General features: G+C 49.2%; 1 long non-coding RNA gene across 1 annotated transcript; it reads right to left on the bottom strand.

The window, feature by feature from the left end:
* Positions 1–3,926: 3,926 nt before the first annotated feature.
* Positions 3,927–11,421, bottom strand: LOC105517119. Its single transcript, XR_001002615.1, has 3 exons — positions 11,335–11,421; positions 6,627–6,689; positions 3,927–5,753 (listed from the first exon to the last, which is right to left on the bottom strand). It is a non-coding gene; the product is annotated as an uncharacterized LOC105517119 (long non-coding RNA).
* Between the last annotated feature and the right edge of the window lie 1,571 nt (positions 11,422–12,992).

The following is a 12,992-nucleotide window of genomic DNA, read 5'->3' as shown; positions in this document are numbered from 1 at the left end:
AGAAAAAAAGAACAGAGAAAAAAAAGAAAGAAAAATGAAAAATTCCTTTTATTCCATTTCTGGCCAATATCACTGTTTTCCCCAATCATCCCAGATTTCTGGGCATTTCCCTGCATAGTACATGTACATACCCAGGGGGATGATGTCAAGATCTTTGTTTTGCTTTGATTTTACATGAAGAGGATCATGCTGACCACATTGCTTTGCAACTTTCCCCCCATAACTGCATATCCTGGACATTGTCTCATGTCAACAAAAATAGAACATCCTCTTTTTTTTTTTTTTTTCTTTTTTCTAGAGATGTGGTTTCACTCTTGCCCAGGCTGGAGTGCACTCGTGCAATCATAGCTGACTAGAACCTCAACTTCTTGGGCTCAAGCAATCCTCCTGCCTCAGTCTCATGAGTAGCTGGGACTACAGGTGCGCACCACCACACCTGGCTATCCTCATTTTTTTTTTTTTTTAGCCTCTACCTAATATTCCATGCATGCCTGTAACACAGTTAATTCAGCCATGCCCCTCCCACTCCCACCCTCACTCAGGGTCTCAGCTCTAGGGGACACGGGTCAAAAGGTTTTCACGGTAAATGGTGCCTCTGCACAATTCCAGGGGATGCCATCCACACCCAGAATGCAGCAGCCCTGCCTGATGAACAGATAAGGCGGCTCCAGTTTTTCATACAAACAATTCTGCACCGAGCATGCTCACTCACGTCTCTTTGTGCACATGTGTGAGTGGTTCTCCAGGCATTGATGCTTCAGGGTGGAGCTGGTGGTCAGAAGTGCATGCGTCCTACATTTCGGGGACCCTGCCATGGTGTGGGAAGGCAGCCTGGGGTTCCTGAGCCCCCTCAGCCTCTGCTGAACCAGGTCGCCTAGCATATATCCATCATGTGGCTGCCAGCTGGGCCGCCGCTTCCAGGAAATTGATTGCAAAAACCTGCGATTGTCAGTGGCTCACACACTGGAGGCCATCCAGGGAGTAGATTAAATTGTATGAGAAAATAGTACAGGGCTCAAGACCGCTCCTAATGGAGACCCCTCGGTGACCTTTCTGGAGAAGTTAAAAGAACACAGGCAGACACACTCTCACCCTTGCTCACCCACCCGCTAGCCTGCCTGCCAGGAGCATAGCCCCTCTGCCATTGGAGGAGCTACGCCTCATTAGCAGGAAATGGAAGGCCTGGTCCAGGGCCCAGGCTGCCTGTGCACAACAAGGAGGCCAGCAGGGGCACCTGCTTCCCTGCAGGGTGGACCCAGGTTGACCAACAGGTCTTAGCTGCTCAAGGACACTGAGCCCCCTTCTCCTCCATGCTAGCCCTCTTCTACTTCCCATGCAGGCACCGCTGTAGACCCCTGCTCTGCACGCCCAGGAGGAGTGGGACTGCTTCAAGAGCAGCCTGGAGGAAAGAGGTATGGTGTGGACACATGCAACATGTTCCTTAACCAGGAAGGCGACTGGAGTCTTTACCTGGTTTCAAAGCAGCCAAGCCTAGAAGCCCCCCTCCTTGTTCTTTATTAGAATTGCCCTTTGACCCCAACCTCCCAATTTTTCCTCTCCAGATCCCCAGCCATGCATACCCCAACCTGGTCCTGCAAAGAATACCCAGCTACAGTTGTGAACTTAGGGAAACACGTTCATTTTCTTTCTTTCTTTTCTTTCTTTTCTCCCCTCCCCTCTCCTCCCTCTCCTCCCCTCTCCTCCCCTCTCCTTTCCTTTCCTTTCCTTTCCAGAGGGAGTCTCGCTCTGTCACCCAGGCTGAGGTGTAGTGGTGTGATCTTGACTCACTGCAACCGCCACCTCCCAGGTTCAAGCAATTCTTCTGCCTAAGCCTCCTGTGTAGCTGGGACTACAGGCGTGCACCACCACGCCCAGCTAATTTTTGTATTTTTAGTAGAGACAGGGTTTCACCATCCGCTGGCCAGACGGGGTTTCACCATCCGCTGGCCAGGCTGGTCTCAAACTCACGACCTCAGGTGATCTGCCTGCCTTGGCCTCCCAAAGTGCTGGGATTACAGGTGTGAGCCACCGCACCTGGTCTATTTTTTTTTTTTTTTTTTAAAGATAGGGTTTATCACTCAGGCTAGAGTGCAGTAGTGCTCACTGCAGCCTTGACCTCCTGTGCTCAAGCAATCCCCCTGCCTCAGACTCCCATGTAGCTGAGACCACAGTTGTGCACTACCACACCTGGCTAATTTTTGTATTTTTTGTAAAGATAGGGCTCTCGCCACATTAGTCTTGAACTAACCAGGCTAGTCTTAAACTCCTGGCCTCAAGCAATCCTCCCAAGGTGCTAGGATTACAGGCTTGAGCCACCATGCATGTGCACGGCCAGCACATGCATTTTCTATATACAACTGTCTCCCAGCTCTCCAGGCCAACTTACCTGATAGTGATAAAAATAACCAAGCTGCCATGGATTGGGCAGTGTGCCAAGTGCTCTGTGTATATTACCTTAGTTTTCACAAACTCTATGAGGTAGGTACCACTATTATTTACAGGTGAGGAAATGGAGACTCAGAGAGGTTGAGTGAATCGATCCAGGCCACACAGCTGGTAAGCGCCAGAGCCACCAGTGGCCACCAGGTCCAGCCAGCCCCCAGAGCCCATGTGCTGAGCCACTGTGCTATACTGACTCCCACTTAATTCTCTCTTCTGGGCTGTCCCAAAGACCAAGTTCAGCAGGCCAATTTCCCAGGGCCACCTCTCATGGCACCTGGAGCCTTGTAGGTTCCTGGAGAACCCTCATCACACCTCCTTCCCACCCTTCTCCAGATTCTCCCGCTCCCTCTTTAGCAGACCCAGCCCCACTCTGGGGCACCCTGCTTTCCCAGGATCTGTTGTTACAGTCCCCCACTCTGGCTGCCAGGGCCTGGCCGGTCCAGCCTGGGGACCATGGGACCCCTCTGGGCAGTGCCTCCCTACCTGGGCCCAGGTGGGTATGGATTTCTTTCTTCTGGGTCATTGCACCCACCAGAAGGCACGGTGGGAGAGGCAGGCCCACATTTCAGAGGGCCTTGCTGCCCCCATGTGGCATGAGGCTGTAGCGGCTGCAGCCTCCTCTTCCCTCCCTCCTGCCACTGCTCCTGGAGCCAAAGCTCTTGCAGGGGAAAAGAAAGAGAAAGAGAAGCAGGAATGTGAGAGAAATGAGAAAGAGGGATGGGCTAGGGAAGAGAGAAGCCCTTCTGCATTACCTAGAAATGCAGCAACAACAATAACAAAGTCAATGGTAAGAATAAGTTTAAAGGCAGCTGCCACGCAGCACTTTTTATAGCTTGTAGATTCTTTCATTTAATCCTGGCACGTCAATCTGATCTATTATTAGTTTTATAGGTGATGATCTAAGGCTCAATTATTTATTTATTTATTTTATTTTATTTTATTTTTGAGATGGAGTTTCGCTCTTGTTGCCCAGGCTGGAGTGCAGTGGCGTGATCTCGGCTCACCGCAACCTCCGCCTCCCGGGTTCAAGCGATTCTCCTGCCTCAGCCTCCCGAGTAGCTGGGATTACAGGCATGTGTCACCACCTTTGGCTAATAATTTTGTATTTTTAGTAGAGGCAGGGTTTCTCCATGTTGGTCAGGCTGGTCTTGAACTCCCGACCTCAGGTGATCCGTCCGCCTTGACCTCCCAAAGTGCTAGGATTACAGGCATGAGCCACCGCACCCGGCCCCAAGCTCAATTATTTGTTCCTCAGCTAGTAGGTGACACAGCCCAGATCCAATCTGACCCCAGAACCCTAACCATGATATTCCCCTATCTAGAAGGAGCCAGTTCTCTCCTGCCACCCTCACTGCTCAGCCTCCCGGAGTTCCAGCCACCAGTCATCTGTACCCTCCCCTCCATGTGGCGTTGCCCTCTGTTCTTCTCCTGTCCCCTCTCTCTCCAAGGTCCAAGTGGTCAAGGTCATCCCAAGGGTCTGCTGGGACCATGTGTCCTTATTCTGTGCCTTGCTGGTCGCCAACCTTCCCCATCTGCCAAGGACCGATGTCCAGCCCAGGCCCAGGGGCAGGTGCCCAGGCCATTTTTGCCACTGAGTAAAGGGAGACAGAATGACAGGGTAAATTACCAACCACCAGAACACCATGGGGCCGATAGCATCAATGCAAGTGAAGTATATTTATCTGTTGGCCTGAAAACATGTCCTAGTATATTGTTCCATTAAGAAAAAAGCAGGTTATAAAACTGTGTACAGCAAGAAACATTTTATAAGTGAAACAAAAGTATTCTCTGTTTCTATGCAGAGAAAAAGGATATTTGCCAAGATGTTAACAGACTATTTTTGCTGTCTTCTCTTGGCTTATTTTTGTTTTCTCTTTTTCAATGAACACCAATTAGTCACATGATTTTAAAAAGCAATAAAAATAAACCAATCCCAGACGGATTGTACTTCTTCCTGTCCTCATTTCTACCCCAACGAGTCTCCAAAAAAAAAAAAAAGAAAGAAAGAAAAAAAAATCACAGTGCCACAGGCCCAGACCTTCCCCTCTCCCTCCTGTCATTTTAACACCTCAGTTGGGTAGGGAGCGTCTCTACTTACCCCAGGAAGCCTTCTGAACCTGACTGATGGGAGAAGCCCACGCCTGGGGGCCTTTTCTCACTGACCATGCCAGGGCCCTGGAGGATATGCCAGAGCTGTCCACAGCATTGCCCCTGCAGGTGATGCTGCCTTCCGAGGGCAAAGCGCTCTGGGACGGGTCGGCCCCGCTCACGTGGATGTGCAGCCCTGGGCAGTGGAACAGTGCAGAATCCCCGCTCCACTGCTGAGGTTACTATGGGCAACATCTTGGCAAAATGAAGAGTGAGGGGGAAGAAATCACAGAAGCTCCTGATCATCCAGGAAAGAAAAATCAATGCCTCAGGACTGGACTATGCCAGTGCCTTCCAGAAGGCTCCGAAGAAACTGGGAAGGAGATGGGGACTGGCACTTCCTGGGCATCTACTATGTACGTGCCCTTGCAGACGTGATCGCACCCCTCATTACACACCTCCCATGGTACAGATGATGCCACTGAGGCACAGGAGGCACACATCCACACCAGAGCACATGGGCCTTGACTTCTTGTGTCTCGGCGGCTTAACGTGGTGTCCTGGAAATGTCTCTGCATAAGACACTGGTATCAGCTGGCAGCGTCTTCTCCCTGTGCAGTACATTGCTCAGACTCCATAGAAGGCCAGCTCCCCTAGAGCCACAGAGACTCCTCCATTCTGGAGCAGGGGCTAGGCACATTCGCAGAAGGGGGCTGCCTGTCCTGAGCCCTTGCTAGTTGAATGATAAAAGTTGCTAATTTCATCCTATCTGCCTTTAAAATAGCAGCCATCAGAAAGGCAGCCCAGAGAGCTGGCCTGCAACCCAGCAGAGCCTAAAGGGGGCCTGTAATGTCACCCCGACCCCATCTTCAAATCACACTCCCTGCGGTGGCCATCCCCAGAGACCTACAAACAAGAGCTCCTGTTCTTGGCAAGCCTCTTATAAGCAGGACAGATGCAGGAATCGGGAGGTAGGAGACCACGGTGTTCTTCCAGCTCCGAGCCCAACCATCTGGGTCACCTCAGCGGAGCTGCTCCTTCATGTCCCCAGCCCTTCAGGTCACACAACATTGGTGTAGAGAAGGGGTCCAAAGGGTGTTGCTGAAGAATGCTCAGCCCCCTGGCGCTGTGTCTGTACTAAATGGAAGTCTGGTAACAGGTTCCAATTCCCTGAGTATCCTGGTTTGGCTGTACTCAGTCGAAGCGTGATTGATAGCGACATCCTGTGGACACAATAGATAACTGCATCAACTGGGACAGAACCCACAAGATGACATCCAACTTCCCTCATTACATGCAGAGGAGCTGATTGCAATTAATCACACTCATCATCTTACACAGGGAGCTGTCTTAGAGCTGGAAAAAAAAAAATTAGAAAAACAACCTTCAAGGCCGGGCACAGTGGCTCATGCCTGTAATCCCAGCACTTTGGAGGGCCAAGGCGGGCGGATCACGAGGTCAGGAGTTCGAGACCAGCCTGGCCAACATAGTGAAACCCTGTCTCTATAAAAATACAAAAAATTAGCCGGGCGTGGTGGCGGGCACCTGTAATCCCAGCTACTAGGGAGGCTGAGGAAGGAGAATTGCTTTAACCCGGGAGGCGGAGGTTGTAGTGAGCCAAGATCATGCCACTGCACTCCAGCCTGGGCAACAGTGCAAGACTCTGTCTCAAAACACAAAACAAAACAAAACAAAAGAACCGTCAAGCCACAAATTTCTCCGCCATCATCCTCCAAGTTACATCTATTTCGTTTAAATTTGTCTCTCTTCAAATATTTGCCTGATACAAGAGTCTAGTGGCCATGGAGGGAAAGTAATGTCAATAGCAAAGTCAATAGCAGAAAAATGTAATGGGCGGTTTACTCTTGCCATGAATTTCACATGCATTATCTCATTTAATCTTCCCCAAAACCTAAGGAGGTACCTGCTCTTATCCCTAACTTTCAGATGAAGAACCTGAGATGTGGTGCACAAGGAAAAGCTAGGTTTCAAACCTGGACATTCTGTCACCTACCTGTCTTAATCCATTTTGTGTTGCCATAACAGGATACCTGAGACTGGGTAATTTATAAAGAAGAGAGGTTTATTCAGCTCACAATTCTGTTGGCTGGGAAAATCAAGAAGCATGGCCTTAGCATCTGCTCAGCCTCTGGTGAGGGCTGCAACATATAGAAGGTCAAAGGGAGAGTGGACACTTGCAAAGAAGGGAAAACCCAAGGGACATCCTGGCTTTATAACAACCCACTGTGTTGGGAACAAATCCATTCTTACAAGAATCCAGCCTTGCCAGGGTGAAAACTCACTCTCCACTGTGAGAATGGCACCAAGCCATTCCTGACAGATCTGCCCCCATGACCCAGACACCTCCCACTACGCCCCACCTCCCAACACCACCACACTGAGGGTCAAATTTCAACATGAGTTTAGGTGGACACAACCATATCCAAACCACAGCAGACTCCATTCTCTTTAATCACCACTTTATGCAACTTCACTGCCTCTTGTGTCTACCTAGCCCACCCCATGCCATGGTAATCCCTCCTTCCTAGGACACTGGAGAAAATTCCACTTCCTGGGATACTGGCTTGAATTCCCCAGACTGAGTAGCTCTGAGTCACCCTCTGTGGCAGCAAGGAGGGAGTGGATAGGAGGAGATTTAGGGTTAGACAGGCCTGGGTTGGAGTTCCAGCTCTGTGCCTTGCTGCCACTAGCCATGTGTCCTGGGGCTTGTTCTTGAACTTCACTGTCCTAGATTGCCAAGTGTGGTGCATGATCCCTTGCCTTGAGAGGGTGTTGTGAAGATTAGAGAAATCACTTGCTGCTGAGTAGATGCTCAAGAAGTGAAGGCTCTTCTCATCGGCAAGATGTGCAATTTGACCTTGGGAGGGGCCAGCCTGGAGATTTCAGTAGGTGTCAAATTCTGATCTAACCTGTTTAGAAAACATCACTACTAAGAAGGGCCAGAGGCGGGCGGATCACTAGAGGTTGAGAGTTCAAGACCAGCCTGACCAACACGGAGAAACCCCATCTCTACTTAAAATACAAAATTAGCAGGGCATGGTTTTGCATGCCTGTAATCCCAGCTACTCTGGAGGCTGAGGCAGGAGAATTGCTTGAACCCAGCGGGAAGAGGTTGCGGTGAGCCGAGATCACGCCATTGCACTCCAGCCTGGGCAACAAGAGTGAAACTCTGTCTCAAAAAAAGAAGGGCTAGGATTCAGATGGAGGAGAAGGCCAGGCTTCTTGTCCTGAGGCTTATGTTTCAGAGGGGCTTACTGATATATCAGGGTTCAAAGGATCTCCAAAGGGAGTTATTTAGCTAAGATGGCAGAGCAGAAATAAGATTCCAAGACTCTGTACCCTGCCTTTCGATAGAGAAATTATTATCCAAAGAGTAGTATCCCAGCAGGATTCAAGTCCATGCCTCCAAGTATCTTCAGAGACCCTGGTACCATGAGCCAGCCTCTGTGTAGTTTAGGAAGCACAAATTCAAGACTAGAAATGGGGTGTCTGGATCCTAGTTCCAGCTCTACCTCCCACTATTCTTGCAGACTCTTGAACTTGGTCCTCTTCTTGCCTCTTCAGGGTCACACCACTGAATGCTTCTCTTCTCAGTGCCTCAGTGATGTCTCTCTTTTCCCTTCTCTGCAAAGCAGTGCTGTCCTTCTTGCCCATTGTGCTCTACTGGCAGAGACCATAATGACCACTGGTTAAGAGATTAAGAAGAGGGCTGTTCATTTCTTTTTTTTCCTTTTCTTGAGATAGAATTTCACTCTTGTTGCCCAGGCTGGAGTGCAATGGTGTAATCTTGGCTTACCACAACCTCTGCCTCCCGGGTTTCTCCTGCCTCAGCCTCCCAAGTAGCTGGGATTACAGGCATGCGCCACCACATCCAACTAATTTTGTATTTTTTTTTTTTTTGGTAGAGATGGGGTTTCTACATGTTGGTCAGACTGGTCTTGAACTCCTGACCTCAGGTGATCCCCCTGTCTGGGCTTCCCAAAAGACTGTTCATTTCTATAGCCCCAGTCTCTAATATAGCATCTGACACATGGAAGGTGCTCACTGATGAAAGAGTAAGTGGGACAACTCAGTATAAATGGCTGTGGGGCCCATTGCTGGAAATATCCCCAGAGAGACCAGCATTAAGGCCCCTAACCATTCCAAGTAACGTTTAAGAATTATAATATGGAGGCCGGGCACGGTGGCTCAAGCCTGTAATCCCAGCACTTTGGGAGGCCGAGACAGGGGGATCATGAGGTCAGGAGATCGAGACCATCCTGGCTAACACGGTGAAACCCCGTCTCTACTAAAAGTACAAAAAAAAAAAATTAGCCAGGCATGGTGGCAGGCACCTGTAGTCCCAGCTACTCAGGAGGCTGAGGCAGGAGAATGGCATAAACCTGGGAGGTAGAGCTTGCAGTGAGATGAGATCCCGCCACTGCACTCCAGCCTGGGCAACAGAGCGAGACTCCGTCTCAAAAAAAAAAAAGAATTATAATTATAATATGGAACTCTTTCTGTTCCAAGTTACAGTGAGGCCCCAATATGACAGATATTAGTGTTAGTTATCTATTGCTACATAACAGATTACCTCAAAATTTAGTAGCTTAAAACAATAATAAACATTTATTATCTCATAGTTTCTCTTGGTCAGGAAATGGGGAGTGACTTAGCTGGGTGTTCTGGCTTAGGGTTTCTCATGAGGTTGCAGTCAAGATGTCAAGTTGTGATACACTCATCTGAAGGCTTGACTGGGGCCATATAATGTGCTTCTAAGATAGCACACTCACAAGGCTGGCAAGATGGTGCTGGCTGTTGGCAGGAGGCCTCAGTTCCTTGCCACGTGGACCTCTCCATAGACCTCCCTGAGTAGCTTCAGGACATGGCAGCTAACTTCTCCCAGAATGAGTGGTTCAAGAGAGAGCAGGGAGGAGGTCATAATGTCTCTTATGACTATATTAGATCCACAGGGCTGCTGTAACAAAGTATCACAAGCAAGATGACTTAAAACAATAGAAATTTACTCTCACAATTCTGGAGGCCAGAAGTCTGAAACCACGCTGTCAGCAGGGTCAGAACAGTGGCACATGGAAGGTACTCGTTGGTGAAAGAGTAAGTGGGAAAGAATAAATCATTCCTTGTCTCTTCCAGCTTCTGATGGCCGCAGATGTTTCTTGGCTTGTGGCTGTATCATTCCAATCTCCGCCTCCATCTTCACACAGCCTTCTCCCTTGTGTCTGTCTACTCTGTGTCTCTCTCTCCTTATGAAGATACCAGTCAGTGGATGTAGTGCCCACTCTAGTCAAGAACAACCCTTGATGACAGTTGCGAAGACTATTTCCAGAAAAGTTCACATTTATAGGCCCTGGGGGTTAGGGCTGCAACATATCTTCTGGGGGGACATCATTCAACACACAACAATGACCTAGCCTCAGAAGATGCATGCCATCAGCTCTGCAATAGCAAGTGGCTACAAGGGTCGGCCCTGTTAAGGAAGGGAGGAGACACAACCATGTGAATACCAGGAGATGGTGACAATGAGGGGCCATCGTGGAAGCAGGCTACCACTATATCAGATAGCAAACTGAATGTGAGACAAACTCCCATATGTAGTATTTACAAAGGAAATAATGGGGAACCAGTTGCATAGCACTCAGGGCCCTCAGCTTACCAAGAATATAAACAGTGTGGAGAATGGGGAGAGTTTGGGAATAGAAACTTCCAGAGAGGGCAAAGCTATGCTGTAAGTTACCCCACCGAGGAGCTGAAGGTACCATCTTCGACTCAAGCCCAGTGATGGAGGCTTCCATGCAGCCACTTGGAGCTGTGGGCCCTCATGGGACTTTGTCAGGAGGGACTGCATTAAGATGAGTGGAGGAGCTGTGTGAGTTATTCCCATGGGCCAGATGTGGATCAGACTGGACCATGGCAGGAGAGAGAGCCAAGGTGGGGGTGTTATTTTAAGTCCTGTAGGGCCTCCGAGAAGGGCAAAGAGATGTCAGCAGGAAGAAGCTGCAAGAGGATGCTGGATTTCTGGGGGTTGAAGACGGAGTCATAGCCATACCTGAAATGGAGGTATAGAACAGGGAACTTCAGGAGAGAATCTTAGAGATGGGAACTTTTTTTTTTTTTTTTAGACAGGGTCTTGCTCTGTTGCCCAAGCTGGAGTCCAGTGGCGCATTCTTGGCTCACTGCAACCTCTGCCTCCTGGGTTCAAGTGATCCTCCTGCCTCAGCCTCTCAAGTAGCTGGGACTACAGGTGTGCACCACCACGCCCAGCTAATTTTTGTATTTTTGGTAAAGACAGGGTTTCGCCATATTGTTCAGGCTGGTCTAGAACTCCTGGGCTCCAGTGATCTGCCCGCCTCCGCCTTCCAAAGTGCTGGGATTACAGGCATGAGCCACCGCACCTGGCTGAAATGGGAACTTCTGAAGAACACAGGGGACTCTCCAGAAAGAGCTTTCACCATCTGCCACACCCAGAGAGCTGGCAATCATACAGTCAAGTAAAAACGGCCCTATTCCCCTGCTCCCCATCTGCTTCCCTGCATCCTCACCCATCACCTCCACTTAGACTCTGAAAGCAACCAGCAAGTGAGGAGAGGGGTATTCAGGAGAGAATAGACAAAAGCTCACCATGCCCAGTCCCCGGCAGCTGGCAGCCCCCAACTAAGGCCTTAACTAGGGCAGGAGGAAGAAGATTTCTCTTTGAAGAAAAATGCAAGTGTCATTTAATATCTTTGACTGGCTGCTTTAAATCTCTAAGTAGATAATGGATTTTGTGAGATAAAATGCACATACCTAAGCATGACCAGAAGAGCCTCGGGGTCAGCTGAGCTTTCAGCCAGGGAAAGGGGAAGTGCTTCCCTTGGTTTCGCTCAAATGCACAGTGAGAGCCAAAGCAAACTGAGTTGCATGTTGGTTCCATTCCACATTCAAGGGATTGGTTTCACTGAACTAAGTCAAAGGATTGGTTTCACCAAACCCCCGCCTCCACGGGGAACTGGGCCTTATATTTCTTAACCCCCCACGCTCTGCCTCCCTGCCATGGCAGAGCCTTGACCCAGAGGGAGGTTCCTGAAGAAAATCCCTTCTCGGCTTTTGGGCAGAATTGAAGAATGTTTACTATGTTTTCCTTCTTATCTCTCTGGAAATGACACAAAGAATAACAACAACAAAATAGAACTCCTTGTCCCGCGCAAAACACCCCTGCCCCCGCCACCCGCCCTCTGAACTCTTCACCCTGTGTTGGCCTGACTTCACCCTGGGATGGGGAAACTTCCTGGGAAGATATAGCTGACCTGGGAACAAAACTTGTTTTTTTGAAAGCTTTGCGCAACATCAACTACGTGGAGGAGGGGTCTGGGCAAGGAAAGAAGAAAGTGAAAGGGGGCACAGTGGGAACAGCTCTGCTAAACCAAACAGTTCCCCAGGGATGATGGAGCTGTGGTGATCTGATAAGTCCTTTAAATATCTTATTAATTAGTGGGGGGAAATAATTACTGAGTCTCCCCTCTCTCACTGTCCTTGCACAAGCTTGGTACTAGCTCTGTCCCTTTTTAAGAGTCAGGCTTGGGCCAGGCATAGTGTCACTCCTGTAATCCCAGAACTTTGGGAGGCTAAGGCAGGAGGATCGCTTGAGGCCAGGAGCTTGAGACCAGCCTGGGCAGCATAGTGAGACCTCATCCCTACAAATAGTTTTTAAAAATTAGCTTGGAGTGTTGTTGTGCATCTGTGGTCCTTGCTACTCAGGAGGCTGAGGCAGGAGGATTACTTAAGCCCAGGCAGTGGAGTCTGCAGTGAGCTGTGATTGCACTATTTATTGCACTCCAGCCTGGGTGATAGAGCAAGACCCTATCTCAAAAAATAAAAATAAAAAAGTCCGGCTTTGTAAAGAAGGGTGCCCGTTGGTAGAAGGAACCAGGACAAGGCAGGAGCTGGGGCTGTGGAGAGTCCAGGGTCTGTGGAGCATGGCGCTGTGATCAGAGACCCACTAGGCAGGTTCCAGCTCCTAGCAAGGACCCGGCTGAGCAGAGTTGAGGGTGTGGAGGTGAACCTGGAAAACATGCAGAGGATTCTAGACTCATTCCACAGTCGGAGCCTCTGGAAAGCCCACCTTCTCCATCACAAAGGCTTTGGGGAATAGACATCCTGATTCTCTGTATTATTACAGCACAAAGCATTTATCATGCTGACAATGACAGTGACATTTCAGGACCTAAACAAGCTTAGTTGTTCACAGCCTATAGAAGAGAAGGCTCCTAACACTCTTTATTTTATTTACTATTTATTTATTTATTTATTTATTTATTGAGACAGAGTCTTGCTCTGTCATCCAGGTTAGAGTGCAATAGTGCAATCTCGGCTCATTGCAACTTCCACCTCCCAGGTTCAAGCAATTCTCCTGCCTCAGTCTCCCGAGTAGCTGGGACTACAGGTGTGAGCTACCACAGCCTGCT

The sequence above is a fragment of the Colobus angolensis genome, unplaced genomic scaffold, assembly GCF_000951035.1.
Source record: "Colobus angolensis palliatus isolate OR3802 unplaced genomic scaffold, Cang.pa_1.0 Scaffold3, whole genome shotgun sequence".
Lineage (NCBI taxonomy): Eukaryota > Metazoa > Chordata > Mammalia > Primates > Cercopithecidae > Colobus > Colobus angolensis.
Note: the sequence above shows the minus strand (reverse complement) of the source record. Positions and strands in the feature narration are given on the sequence as shown.